Source organism: Desmodus rotundus, chromosome 4, assembly GCF_022682495.2.
Source record: "Desmodus rotundus isolate HL8 chromosome 4, HLdesRot8A.1, whole genome shotgun sequence".
NCBI lineage: Eukaryota > Metazoa > Chordata > Mammalia > Chiroptera > Phyllostomidae > Desmodus > Desmodus rotundus.
This window is the reverse complement of record NC_071390.1, coordinates 109,800,158-109,813,510: the sequence shown is the minus strand read 5'-3', so window position 1 is coordinate 109,813,510 and position 13,353 is coordinate 109,800,158. Positions and strand designations below refer to the sequence as shown.

The 13,353-nt window shown below is 43.4% G+C and overlaps 1 protein-coding gene across 10 annotated transcripts in view; it reads left to right on the top strand.

Moving 5' to 3' along the window:
* CELF2 (CUGBP Elav-like family member 2) overlaps positions 1-13,353 on the top strand; it is a 499,109-nt gene that overhangs the window by 348,059 nt on the left and 137,697 nt on the right. The window lies entirely within an intron of this gene.

Genomic DNA, 13,353 nt, shown 5'->3' with positions numbered 1-13,353 from the left:
CAGCTGGCCTGGGACGCAGGAAGGGAGGAGCGGAGGGAGGGGGCGCGGCCGGCCTCTGTCCAGGCGCGTGATTGCTCTCGGAGGTCACTTTCTAGGCAGTGCAGGCTCCTCTTCTGGCCGTGGAGTGGCTTCCTCTCAAAGGAATAGTGTTTCTCAGCCTTGCATTTCAGGAGTAACTCTTTCTACCCCTACCTCCCCATTATTGCTCTTGTAATTACCATTGCATTTCACTTTTCCATAGCCTGTGGCGATCCTGAAATGCCTCACAAACAGTTAGTGTGATACCACTGGTCTGAGGAATAAAGGGTACACTTTTAGGAGGGACACCAATTTGTGGGGTCCAGATGGGCATCCTTAAATGCGTTTGGCGGCAGGAAGTAACACCCTAGTGGCCTGAAATAGTTAGCACACCTTCAGAATGCTTGTGGTTTACGCCCTAACCAGTGGTAAGCTTCACGTGTGCCAATCTGGTGGTTTTTAACTGCCTCCATTTTAAGATGAGGGTGATGTTGGGGGGTGGGAGTACAGTTATTAAAACAGAGTCAAGTCAGAAACCTCTGTACCACACCGAAGCTTCTTTGTGTTGGAGTCATCCTTTGCAAGCTCTGTGCAGACTGAATTTAAAATATTTCCTCTGCTGCCACTTGGTTGGTCTCTGCTGATATTTTAACCTTGTTTTGGTAATTTTGTTCTTTCTCCATTCTTGGTCTCTTGGTCTTTCTGGAGTCCACACTTCCTTCTTCTCTCTATCTTCATATATCTCTTTGGCCTGTTATTTGATTTCTGTGCAGCCTCTCATAAGGGCTCCTGCAAGCTCATTGTTGAGCCCATGAACACCAGCACACACTTTTCTCTGAGCCTCTTACTGTCAAGGTGAAGGGATAGGACTCAGTAATCATTAAGACACTGGTGTTCTGTGACTTTGAGAAACGGGCCATCTCTCGTTCCCTGTACTAGTTGCAGGGGTCTGATAGGACTTTTTAGAACCTTTGAAGAAATGTAAAAGCCTAGTACTTATTTTATAAAGGTGTAAACAGACACACCTTCAGATTTTGTTCATAAGGCTCTCATTTTCTATCTCAGAACAGAATCCTATAACACCAAGAGTGTTTCCAAAAGGACATCCATAAAATTTTGTCACACAAACTTAGTTTTCCCTAACTTGAGAAATAGGAAATTAGAGAGCTAAAACAGGAGGATCAAAAATTAAGGCAACGTTAAAAGAACCTTTATGAGTTGTATTCCTACCCTATTTTCCTACATGTTTCCCAAAGGGAGATGACTAGAATTTGTTTTTTAATACTAGACTTCTCCAGGATCCTACTGAGGGAAGACTGCCTGGGACTGAACTTGGCAAGTGAGGGCCCTCCCGCCACGTAGACAGACACCCGCAGGAAACTGGGCCAGAGGCAGTAAACTAGTGCTCCAGAGCAGCCGCCACAGGTCATTCTGGACCAGGAGAGTGTGCCTCCGAATTTCAGCTTATTCAGCACTTTTCAAAATCACCTCTGATAGAATGGTCAAAGCTCATTTATTGTTACGATGCCTGGTTACCTGCGTTCTGTCTCCGGATTCCACGTGTCTGTCTTTAGCCAAAAAGACCTTTCTCCCCATCAACTGAGTACTTGTTTGTGCATGGCCCAGTTCTACCGTTTTCTCTTTCTTCCTTCTGGTACTCCTCTGAGCAGTCTCTTCATCAGAGTATTTCTGAGACTACACATTTCGTTAACCTCACTTGGTTTTATAACTAACTTTATTAAAATAGTTTGCATAAACCCACAGTCTTGGAGCAAAAGGGGAGCCTGATGTGGGCTTTTTGAGCCCGCGCTCTGTACCAAGTCCTATGTTAGGAGTTTTACATATGTTGTCTAGTTCTTACTGAAATCCTGAAAGTAGGTGGTATTAGTCACACTTTGCAAATGAGGCTCAGAACAAGTTAAGAAATGTAGCCCAGTTTACCCAGCTAGGAAGAGGCAGAGTAGAAAAGACATTTGAGCGAAGTCCATCTGTCTTCCTGAGCTACACCATCTTTCCTCTCCATAAGGCGAGGCCACAAACCAGCCTTCTCCTTTATCTAAGTGTTCCCCAGATGGAAAGAAGGAATTTTGCCCTTTTAGAAGAGCAGGGTTGATTTGTTCTTTGTGTTTAGTTTTTATACTCCTGGGTTTAGGCTGTACATCACTCCAACTCACAGTATCATGGGATAGAAGTTACAGATGAAATCATTCAAATCTCACCTTTGGAAATATAGGTCAATTCCCATTACTGTGAACTCCAAGTCTCACATCAAATATTACTTGAAGTACATGGGCTGTCCGCCAAAGCTTGAAAGGGTTTTTGTCATACAGACATCTCTGTTGTAACGGTATTTGTTGTGATGGGATTTGAGCTGTATAATGACATTCCTCTCAAAGGATTAGAGCCCTTAGCCGCTTATATTCAGAGAGCAACAACTACTATTGTTCTTTACACCAATACCTATGTATGTCCTGTGTCATTTGCCTGTTCATGTGTAACATAGGACCCCACATTTATGTTGGTGCTGACTCTACCAGCAGAATACAATCACCATGTCTTCCCACTGCTGACGTCAGAGCCTCAGAAATTAGAATTGTGAAGGCGCTCTGTAAGTGTGGTGTAGATCATGTGTGTAAGGCTTCTGGAGTGGCCTTGATTCATTGCCTTGCTGACGTCAATGATTCCAGGCACAGAGACCAGGTCAAGGTGTTACCAAATCCAGGCAGTCAGATTTTTCTCTCACTTTGCACCTTGATGATCTGCTTAGGCTTGAGGCATAAAAACTTTGTTCCATTTTTTAAATCATCCTTTAAGAGTTAGAGCCTAGATTATCTGTTTCTTCTCCCTATAAAAGTATGTGTTAACTGTGCAGGCTCGCAAGTCTGGGGAACCCGGCTAAGTCAACTACTAGAACTTATGGAGGGGATGTGTTATTCCATGATCAGTCAAGTACATGGATGATGAGAAACACCACACAGTGGTCAAGAGCATGGCTTTTGAAGTCAGACAAGCCTACTTCATCTCCTGGCCCTGCTGCTCCTGGGTGATGGCCTTGGGCACAGTATTTAATCACATCCGAACGTGGAGACAGTCCTCATAGGGTTGCTGAAATGCAGCAGTCTGTTTCCACAGAGCTGGAACAAGGTAGGAGCCGGTGGTGGTGGTGGTTATTGTTACAATTATTGTCATCACCACTGTTCTCAAGAACTTGAAGTCTAGTAGGGATAATGAGACCAGTACACAATTAACTGTAGTCTAAAAGAACATGAAAGAAGAGGAAGAAAGAGATGAGCTTATGTGAACTGTGGAAGTTCAGAGGAGGAATGAGTAACTTGTAGCTAGCAAGATAGGAAAAGATGGCATCTCTACCAAGTCTTTTAAAACATAGGATTTCAATAAGTAAAACCAGTGTTAAACATTACATGTGGATGGACTGGCCTGACCGACACATGGAGGTAAGAAAGTGCAGGTGACTTCTGGGAGCCATGAACGCCCCCGGAGTTCAGAGGTAACGTGAAGTACGTGAGACGAAATGGAAGAGGGGAAGGTCACGGTGTCTGGAAAGATAGGCTCACTCCTGTTTTTAGAGGGCCTTAATTCTCAGGCTACAATATTTGAATTTTGTTTGCTAGACAAGTAAGGGTCTGCGAAGAGGGAAGGAGGCTGGGAGACTAGTGCAGTGTGCCGTCTGAAGTACCGGAGTTACACAGGGACGAGGTCGGTCAGGGCAGCGGGGAGGGAGGGACTGAGTGGTACAGGCGTGACCGTGGTGGAAGGAGGAACACTTGATAGCTAAATTAAGGCAGTGATGACCAAGAGCTTTTGGCTTCGCTGGGGAAAATGGGAAGGCAGTCAGTGACGGTGGGAACGGGGAAGGACGAATGTGCAGTTCAGTTTTGTTTTTCTTTTATTCAATTTTGATTGTGTTGAGTCTAGGTGCCCCGAAGAGCCAAGAAGAGCCATTGGACTTGGTGTTTGGGAGGGCATGGGAGTGTTTCAGAACTGGGGAGGTCAGGGTTGGGAGAGGATTGCTGGGTTTAAACACAGGCCTGTGGGTGGAGAGGACCCTTTCTGGCAGTCTGACCGTGAAGGAAAGAGAGCTTAGGTATAGCTTGTTTCTTACACAAATGTAAGAAGGTAGAGTTAAAGGCAACAGTGAAAGTGGGAGGATGATAGGAATCAGGGTCCTTAAAGAGCTGCGGGGGTGGGGGGGGCTGAAGAGCACACATGAGAGGGCGGAAAGATCCTCCGTTTGAGACAGCAGGGCAGTTAGGGGAAGTGACACAGAGCAAGTTTCAGTCTAATGGGGGGAAATAGACACTCAGTACAGATGCCTTCAGTCTTCTCAGTAGATGGTACATTTCTGAGAAGGTCAGGTGGCGTCAGAGTTAAGAAGAATGGAAAAGGTTTAAAACGATAGCTTTGGAAAATCTGATGGGGGAAGAATTGAAAGATTATTGAAGAGCAGGATGGGCCCACTTACTCTTAGGTTGTGTCGATGTAGAGTAGGCCCTAACAGTTGTGGCTCTGTGATCGTCCCTCGGTGGGTGAGCAGAGACACAGACATCAGGTACCTGGGTAGGAGATGAAAAGACAGCTGTGGTAGAAGGTCAGGAAGGGTATCGAATGCATTAGAATGTTCTCTGAGGTCTACGGTAGGGAAGCTGGTAAAGACAGAAGGTAGCTCATGCTCCGAAGAAGAAAGAAGGGTCGAGGAGTTAGAGATCGTGAATGAACAGTGGAAGAGGTGGCCGGTCTAGGTTATGGTCGGTGAGACCAAGCTCAGAACCTCCAAAGGGTAGGGAAATTCTGTGGTTTGGATCATCATCACTCTTTTGATATTTTAGTTTTAATCAAGTTATAACCCAGGATCATAGCACCCTGAAAAAACTTACCCTGATGAATGCTAGTTACCTCTGTCTAAGCTCAGCTGGTAAGGCATCGCTCACCTGGTTTTACAGAAAGGAACACTGAAGAGTCTGTGCTAGGTGATTAGAATAAAATCATTTGGCATTTGAAATTGGACGGTGAAATGGACCCTCCAACCTAATTATTGCCTCGTTGATCCCGTTTTACCTCTCTTTGGCACCTCCTCAGCCAGAGGAGACTAGAAGTGGGAAGTGGCTTGTGTGGACTCTCACTATGTGCCACAGGCTTGAGAAACAAAACTTCCTTTTTTCTTGAATTGTGCTCGGAGGTCCTGGCGCAACTGCGGAGCTCCCAGTGCTTCACACCCAGAGCTTTCTGGATTGAACAAAGATTAAATTCAGGGCTCCTCTGGGAAGGTTAATAACTTTAAATTTCAAAAAAGCAGCTTCTGTGGTGGTTCTGATGCTGTTACCATTTCATGTTCTTGTTGGTTGGTTAGGGGGTCAGTTAGGGGGATGTGGGGGACCAGCCTGGACAGCTGTTCGCCTTCCGTAATTCGATCCTTCTCTCCACCTCCACTGAGCTTAGCCTGTGACAGAATGTGAGTTGCTTCTTTCACTTGTAAAGCCTTTATGTCAGTCTTCAAGAATTCATTAAAAACATCGAAGTTTGTTCTAATCTCTTCCCATTTCTGTACTATGGAAAAGTTTCTGGAGAATGAGATGAGGTGGCCAGGAATCAACAGGGAGAGGCACAGAAGACAAGACACCAAAGCCTAATTTTACTTGTTTCAGAATTTGGCAGGAGGACAGCCTGGAGTCTAGAAGATTCGTCTGTGCTTTGGTAGAATGAGAGCAGGCCCTGGAGAGTCAGGAGACTTATAAATTTATTATCACAAGCTAGCTTAGAGAATGCGCCTCGATGTTTTTATCCTTTTAATAGCAATAATACCCATCTCAGAGTTGTTTGACATATTCAGTGAGAAAACAGTGTGAATGCTGCTAGTCTAAAGGGAGTTGATAATCTTATAAACTTTATTCTTCTTTAAAATGTGAAAGTTTTGTAAAGAACGCTTTCATCCTTTTCATTAACAGAACTGTACTGGAGGAGTGCAGTGGGAGTGGAGAGGCTTGTTTTCATGTTATATGACTTGCCTTTCTTTCTTAAAAAAAAAAAAAAAAAACTGTCAGAAACTTTCCTTAAGTAATAGAAGTGGACTTGGAACCAGTTGGGTTTTTTTTTAAGTCATCTTGAAATCAGTAATGGAGGAAGAATTCACAATGCAGGAAGATAAGCCAATTTTACATTTTAATGCACACAAACAGAGGATAGAATTTCTGCCCTGAATTTCTTGAAAACTAGAGTTGCTGCCCTAGATTTTCTGGGACAGTCCCAGTTTTGGTAGTGCTGCCTCACCGGCCTGCAGGGAGGATGCTCTCATCCAGAGTTAATTTCATGCTAACAGAAATCACTGTGTAACTTATTCTGACACCCTTTCTTTGTTGACTGACCATGGTCAGTCCTACTGGATAAACACAAAACGAGGTTAGAGTTTTTGTATTCATGCAGGCAGGGATCCTTGTCACATCCTTGGGAGAGATGGAGTCATTTGTTATATTATGTAGTTGTATTTTTTAAATTTAACAATTCCCTTTATTTTTCAAAAGAGAGGTTTTAATTATTTTGACTTACACAGACTGCACCCGTAGAACTGGTTAAGATAAATGAGAGAAATGTTAAATAACTCTCTTTTAAGTTAGAGTGAGAAAGAACCTCTCTGAGTACTCTGCACCCTGGCTGTGAGAGACCGGGCAGTGTGTGTCTAGCACAGAACTGGGTTTCTGTGGCTTATATCAAAGACAGCTCTACCCTGGCAAATAATACGTCTCCTGGGCACGTTTTGATTCCTATATATTTAGAGAGAAAAAGAGGAAGAAAGGGAAGGGGGGAGGTACAGAGGACACACCAAGAGAGCCAAAATCAAAGACAAAAAGAAATTACTTAAGACTGCTTCTAACCATTTTGTTTCCTTCTGTCCCAGGGGCATCAGCTGGTCCCCAGTAGATTTGCATTTCTGGAATTAAAGTAGCAAAAGAATAAAGAAAACAGGCTCTGGACAAAATTTCTTGCTAGAAATTTGACATGAAAAAGAAACCCAGGGCTTCATGGCTTATGTCTGTTGGAATTCCTCCAACACGTATTACAGGTTGACTGCAAGAGCCAAGATCTAGGGGATCTCACAATGTGCATTTCCCACTGGGGCATTTATAGCTTGCCTGCTTGGAAGTCTTAGGCTCCTTTTTATTTGTACCCAATGAGATTGCTCCAAGTTACACAACGGTACCACTCTGAGTTGCCGCCCTGTGGGTCATTATGAAACCAGCCTTTGGAAATGAGAAGTCCAGGTTCCTACTCGGTGACTCTGTTAGTCACTCTGAGACACATATGCTTCACCTGGGAACTGGCTTAGGACGACCTGCTCTCCCTTCCTCACTTCTACTCCAGAGGCCCCAGATAATCAGGCCATTGGGTTGCAAGGTTTACTTTCTTCCTTCTTCAAGCTTTGCTTCTAATTAAAATTTAAAATGAACCATAGCTAAGGTATATTTTAGAAGTGTTCGGAATGTTAGTATTAAAAATATAAATAAAATTATCACATACCTTTTGAAGAAGTTTCTTGTGTTAGAATTCCAACCATAATAAAATGCACAGTGCTGTTAGTACAGTTAGCACCCTTTTTCTTAGCATGTGTTTATAGATTCTTAAAAGAATGAATTTTCATCCTTGGACACCTGGCCCCAGATGCTAACAAGATTTAGCCTTGAGGTCTCAGACTCTTTGTTTCCTGTCCAAATTTCTGTGGTCCTCAGACCATCCCTCCTCACGCTGCGTTTGCTAGTATTGGCTAACCCAGACCTCTTACTAGAACACCTCTCCCTGCAGTTTGGCATGTGTGTGTTCAGATGGACCTTCATGAATAAATGCAGAGCAGTCATTATCATCTTCAGAACCACTGGAAGCTAAAAAGGGATGAAAAGAGAACTAGCCAAATGGGAAAAAGTAGAAACGAAGCTAAAGTAATGTGATTTAGCCACAGATTGGTATAGGTTTATATGCTCTAATAACAGAAATGGGGGATGGTAGTATGTTGGTTTTCAAGACAGTTGGTCAGGAGAACTGAAAATGTTGTGACCCACACTGTGAAACTCGGTGGAAAATCAGACATTAGGTATCTCAGCGATACTGTAGGTATCACACTAGAGAAATTTGCAGTGAACTAATTAAATGTATTAAAGATTCTGGTTTTTCAAATATCTAAGAATATTTTCAAATCCACTTTGGTGAGCATATGTGATGGAGAAAGGATCACAGAAAAAAAGGCCTATGTGGAATGATGGATTATGATGTACTTGGATTTCACCAGGCCTCTTTTCTGCTGAGTCACATAGACACCTAGGTAGCAAGCAAAAAAAAAAAAAAACCAAATAGGTTTTGCTATAAACGGAAAAGGGAGCTAGTTAGCTGAATGGGCAGGTTATAATGGTAAAAACTAATGGGTCCTGGAGAATGGGGATGGCAATTGAAACATCCCAGGAATTGGTATTAAGATCAATATTTTTTTCACTTTCTATGTAAATGACCGAGAATGATGTCCCTAATACAGTATCCACATTCTGGCATTAATTCAAATTGGAGAGACCAAATTGGAGACATATATTCTAGACAGTAATCAGTTTGGAAAATGTAATTTCTCTGTTTCTATTCGAGGATCATAAATTAGAATTCAAGAAATGAATTAAAAGATTGCACTCTTTAAATGATCCAGAATCTGATCACTTTAAAACACTCTTGGATATGTTGTTAGACCGGTGCAGGACAAGTTCACGGGCTAACCTGTGTGGGGACCAAGGGCTCTTCATAGTCATCTTTAGGGTTGTCTGTGGTGTCCATAGTTCTTGCCAGCTAAGTCCATGAAATGCTGCTCTTTTGTTGCCTTCTTTTTATTTAAGGTGAGAAATAAAATGCTTCCCAAACTCTTATAGTTTACTGGAAACAGCATCCTGGACATGTAGAGAGACGTAATAGGGAGAGTGAGGGGCATAAGAAACAAGGCCTCTGACAAGTGACAAGTTAGTGGTCACACACCCCTCCCCGTGCGCGCCCCCCCCCCCCCACCGCACCATGCTAAGTATTTCAAATGAAGACACCAGACGCCGAGTGTTAAGGAGCAGGCAATTCACCGCTTTTTGTCACAAAATGCTTTTCACTCCTATGTAGGCCACTGCGCTCAATATTAGGACATGTTATTGAAAATGTATCAAGGAGATGGAGGAGTTCTAAGGGAGAGCAGCATGAATCTTTAAGGTCCGGGAAGGTGAGCCCAGATGGAAAGGTCTCGGAGGTTAACTTAAAAGGCCTGAGAGCATTGAGTCACAAAAATGAAAGGGGGAAAGGCTGTAGCAAAACATAAAAAGAGGGATTGTGCTCTCAAAAAGAAAAGTTAGAAGAGAATATGATAGAAGTTTTGAAGATGCTAAGATACAGTGTGAGGCTATATATAGATAAACTCTTTCAATCAATGCTAAACCCTAGGATTCCGCTGCTTATACTTAAAATGTTGGAACAGCAGGCAAAGGGAAGAGTTTGAGCCAAACTTTTACACAGAAGAGGTGGTGAACTTAGAGAACATGATGAAAGTTAGGGAGGCCGTGGGGGCAGCTAACTTTCAGTTCCCCAGGAATGGGCCTCTGGCCAGTGCTCTCCTGAGGCTTAATGCCTAGCTCTTTTGTAAGAGAGATTTATTTGGAGCTTAGGGTAGCCTTGAAAGCTCTGTTCCCATTTAATATTGAATTTAATGTAGAAGAGAAAAAAATGAAAGATGTGACCCAGAAAGTTAACAGTGTTTACCAAAGTACCAGTCATGTGGCAAAAAATATTTACCGGCACCCACTGTGTATAAGTCGTTGTACTCAGTGCTGAGAATATAAGGATGAACAGGGCATGTTCTTTGCCCAAAAGGAGGGAAAGAATTGAGTGCTATGAAAGATGGGACTGCCGTAAGTTCTTTTGAAACAGAGAGCCAGCTTTGGGTAGCAGTGTCCGTTTTGTCCATGCGGGTGTGTGTGTGTGTGTGTGTGTGTGTGTGTGTGTTTTCTCCCATGGAAAATATGCTCAAGAGGCCCCATGAGCAGAGAATCCAATGTTGTTCATATAAGAAAGGTGAAATGAGAGTCTTATGGGAACCCAAGGCCATGTGATATATGGGGCATGTTCCCTTTCAGCAACATGCCCCATATATATCCTCTTCCGCCTTTGTCTTCATTTTTTACTTTTTCTTGTTCTTTCTCCTCCCTTTAGGGAGTATAGGACAAGGAGAGGCTAAAATTTTACTAAATGAACCTTTCTGAGGGTTCTCCTTTAAATCTGAGGATATGCAGTTTGCAGCCCTTCGGTCAGCATGACTAAGACGTTGGTAGTGCGTCGGCTGACCCTCGCTGCCCTCCTCGTATGTAACGGTGCTTGGTGCAGGACCCCGGAGAAGGAGGTCTGGCCCCTACCCGCTGGAGCTGCAGCCCACTGACACTGAAGAGTGACTAATAGCCCCACCCCTCACGGGAGGTGTTTGTGTTCATGTGTACAGCAGGCACACATGTGTATTTCACACTTCATGGTAACCCAGAACATTATTTCTTTGAACACCATTTCTTCAGATGGGTGTGTCTGTCTACATGGCAGACTTCTGAGGGACAAATTGTTTACAGAATATTGAATGTAAATTGCCTCATGCGGCGCCTGGGGGATGGCGGAAACTGAATAAAGGATAGTAAGTCATCCTCCTGTTTGGTAGATGTGGAAGAGAAGCACAAAGGTGAAAAATTAGCCACAGCAGTAATAGTATCTTGATTTTGTGAAGTGTTTAATAGGAAGAGTTATTTTTAAATTTGTGTGCATGGAAACCTTCTAATGCTTCCTTCTCAACTAGTTTGCTAGAAAATGTTACAGTTTGAATCGGCATTCTGTAGGGGAAGAGAAGGACGTGGTAGAATAAGGCAGGGGAATGGGCAGCCAATAAAAACAGTGATCTTTGGGGAAAGAGCATCAAAGATGGCAAAACCGGTATTTAAAGCTAAGATTCAGAGACGTAGAGATTCCAAACCTCAGTCATTATTCAGAATTCTTGATCCTACTGTCCCTGGTCCTGAGGACAGTGGACTCTTTCAGAATAGTCACTTGCATGGTTATCTTGCTTTGGCCCAAGCTTCCGTGGACATCTGATAACGGGTGTAGGCCTCGTGCCATACTGCTCAGCCCGTTGGACTGCGTTAACATCCTACCGGACTTTCCGTCGGGGGCTTTCGGGCGTGGTTTGCTTTTGTCTTCGGCACACAGACTTTTCTGTATAATTTGTTCACAGTTGGCTTTGTTGACAAGTTGACTGAACGACCATTAACGAGATGTTCCTTTTGAGTTATTTTTGAAAGTTTATTGCAGTTTTTTTCAATGCCTTTTACGTGGCCTCTCTCATTACCAGCTGCACTCAGTTTTGAGGATGGTTGATTGGCAGTAGAGCGGCACTCTGTGACCACCAGGGGGGTGATGTGTACTCACTTATATGGCAGGAGTCTCTCCGCCTTCTGAACTCCAACCATCCTCACGAAGATCATTTCCACACAGAGGCTAGTTCTTAACCCACCCTTACACCTGACTCACAATCGCCACTGGTTTCAGAAGCCTGTGCAGGGTCGCTCATTTTGGACACAGTCTTGTTAAGATAATTATTTAAAAAATCACAAGTGTGAAGAGGAAATGAGCTCATTAACATCAGCTTTTGTACACATGAACATCCCTCTCTCTCTCAAAAAAAAAATTATATTATGAAGGTATCCCTTACATGGAAATTACATTCTGTTTAGTAAAGAAATATTATAGTAATTGATACCAACTCTGAATAGGTTTTCTTAACATATTAATTGTTAATGAAACCTAATAATGCAGTAGAGTTTTTAACTTGTCACTTTCTATGTTGCTTCTTAAATATTCTCCAAGGCAGTTTATTTGGGGTTTGTTTATGTTCATGTATGAATTTTTTAAAAAAGAATGTTAGGTTATTAAAAAGAGGATGTGAACCAAAATGTGTGCATGAGTTCAGAAAACGAAAAAACATCACTGAATTTATACACACGACTGCTGTGTAGGAGACACCCTCTCTTTGCACTTCAGTTAGAGAGGGAGGAAGCAGACCCACTTAGTTTCCCTGCCTGGCTTGGATCTAAGACCTCAATGGCAAAAACAGTAAATAGCACTTTCGTTGTTTTAATTCTCTATAGGATGTTTATGAGGTGTCCTAGTAGGTAAGACATTTTGCATCATTATTCTTGTTCCTTTTGCTTAGGGTCCAACAGTAACTTGCTCATTTGGGGTAAGAATGCTCACTAGCCCAAGAAGGGTTAAAGGGGACCGTTCCTGGCCTTCTCCGCCCCAAGTGCTCTGCCCAGGGCTGTAATGGAAGCTGATGAGAGAGTGGGAGGGGCCCTTGCAATCTCTGTCAGGCCCCAAGTGAAGTCAGTGTGCCCTGGCGGTGGTCTGAGAAGACGATCACTGTGTGGCTCAGTGAGCCAAAACCTAATTTGGAAAAACATGGCTTCACAGTAGGATAAATGAGACAGTGTCTGAGAAGCCTTTGAGGTGTTTTATAAGGGGTTAGACGGATCAATAAACAGAGTTCTCCTCCAAAAGCTGCTGACGTACTACCTGCCGTAATCCCTCAGGCCGGCCTCAGCCTGACTGAGTAAGCAACCTGGTTGGGCAGAGCAGGTCAGCGCGGTTTCCGTGCCCCATCCTGTCTCCTCTTTGCCAAGTAGGCTGCTGAGTGTGATGCTCTCTTTGTGAAGTGGACATCTGTTTAATGGGAACTGGATTGTGACCACCAGTTCATTTTATACAGGCCACCATACAGCTGCCAGATGGTGACGGGTCTTAGCTACTTTGCAAGTCCAATATGGCTGTGTTCCACTCTAGAGGTAGAAAAATGATGGGTCCCTCCTCCAAGTGCACGGCCCTGCAAAGGCAATGCTGCCAAGAGCCAAGGCTTTGCTCTAATCTTTTTGAAAGAAGAAAAAAACTTAAGAAAAGGTCATGAATAAATTAAAGACACGTTGCTGTTGTTTTTAAATCGGGTCTTTTGGGTTTTCCTCTCTATCTAATTGTTCTCTAATCTGTACTTGGGAGCACAGTTTTTAAGTGGGACATGTCAAGTTTTTACTCCACAGATTAAATTCCAAGGCAAATGATATTGTGACAGTTTTAAGAGGTGGAAGGAAGAGCCTGCGTCTAATGGCAGCGTCTGAATTAGAACATGGACTGATCAGTAGTTGGAGGGCCTGCCACATGCCCTCAGGACGCCAAGCGGGAGCGCTCAGAAGATGAGAAGAGGGGCCCCCCTCGCTGAATTGCCACATGAGGGTT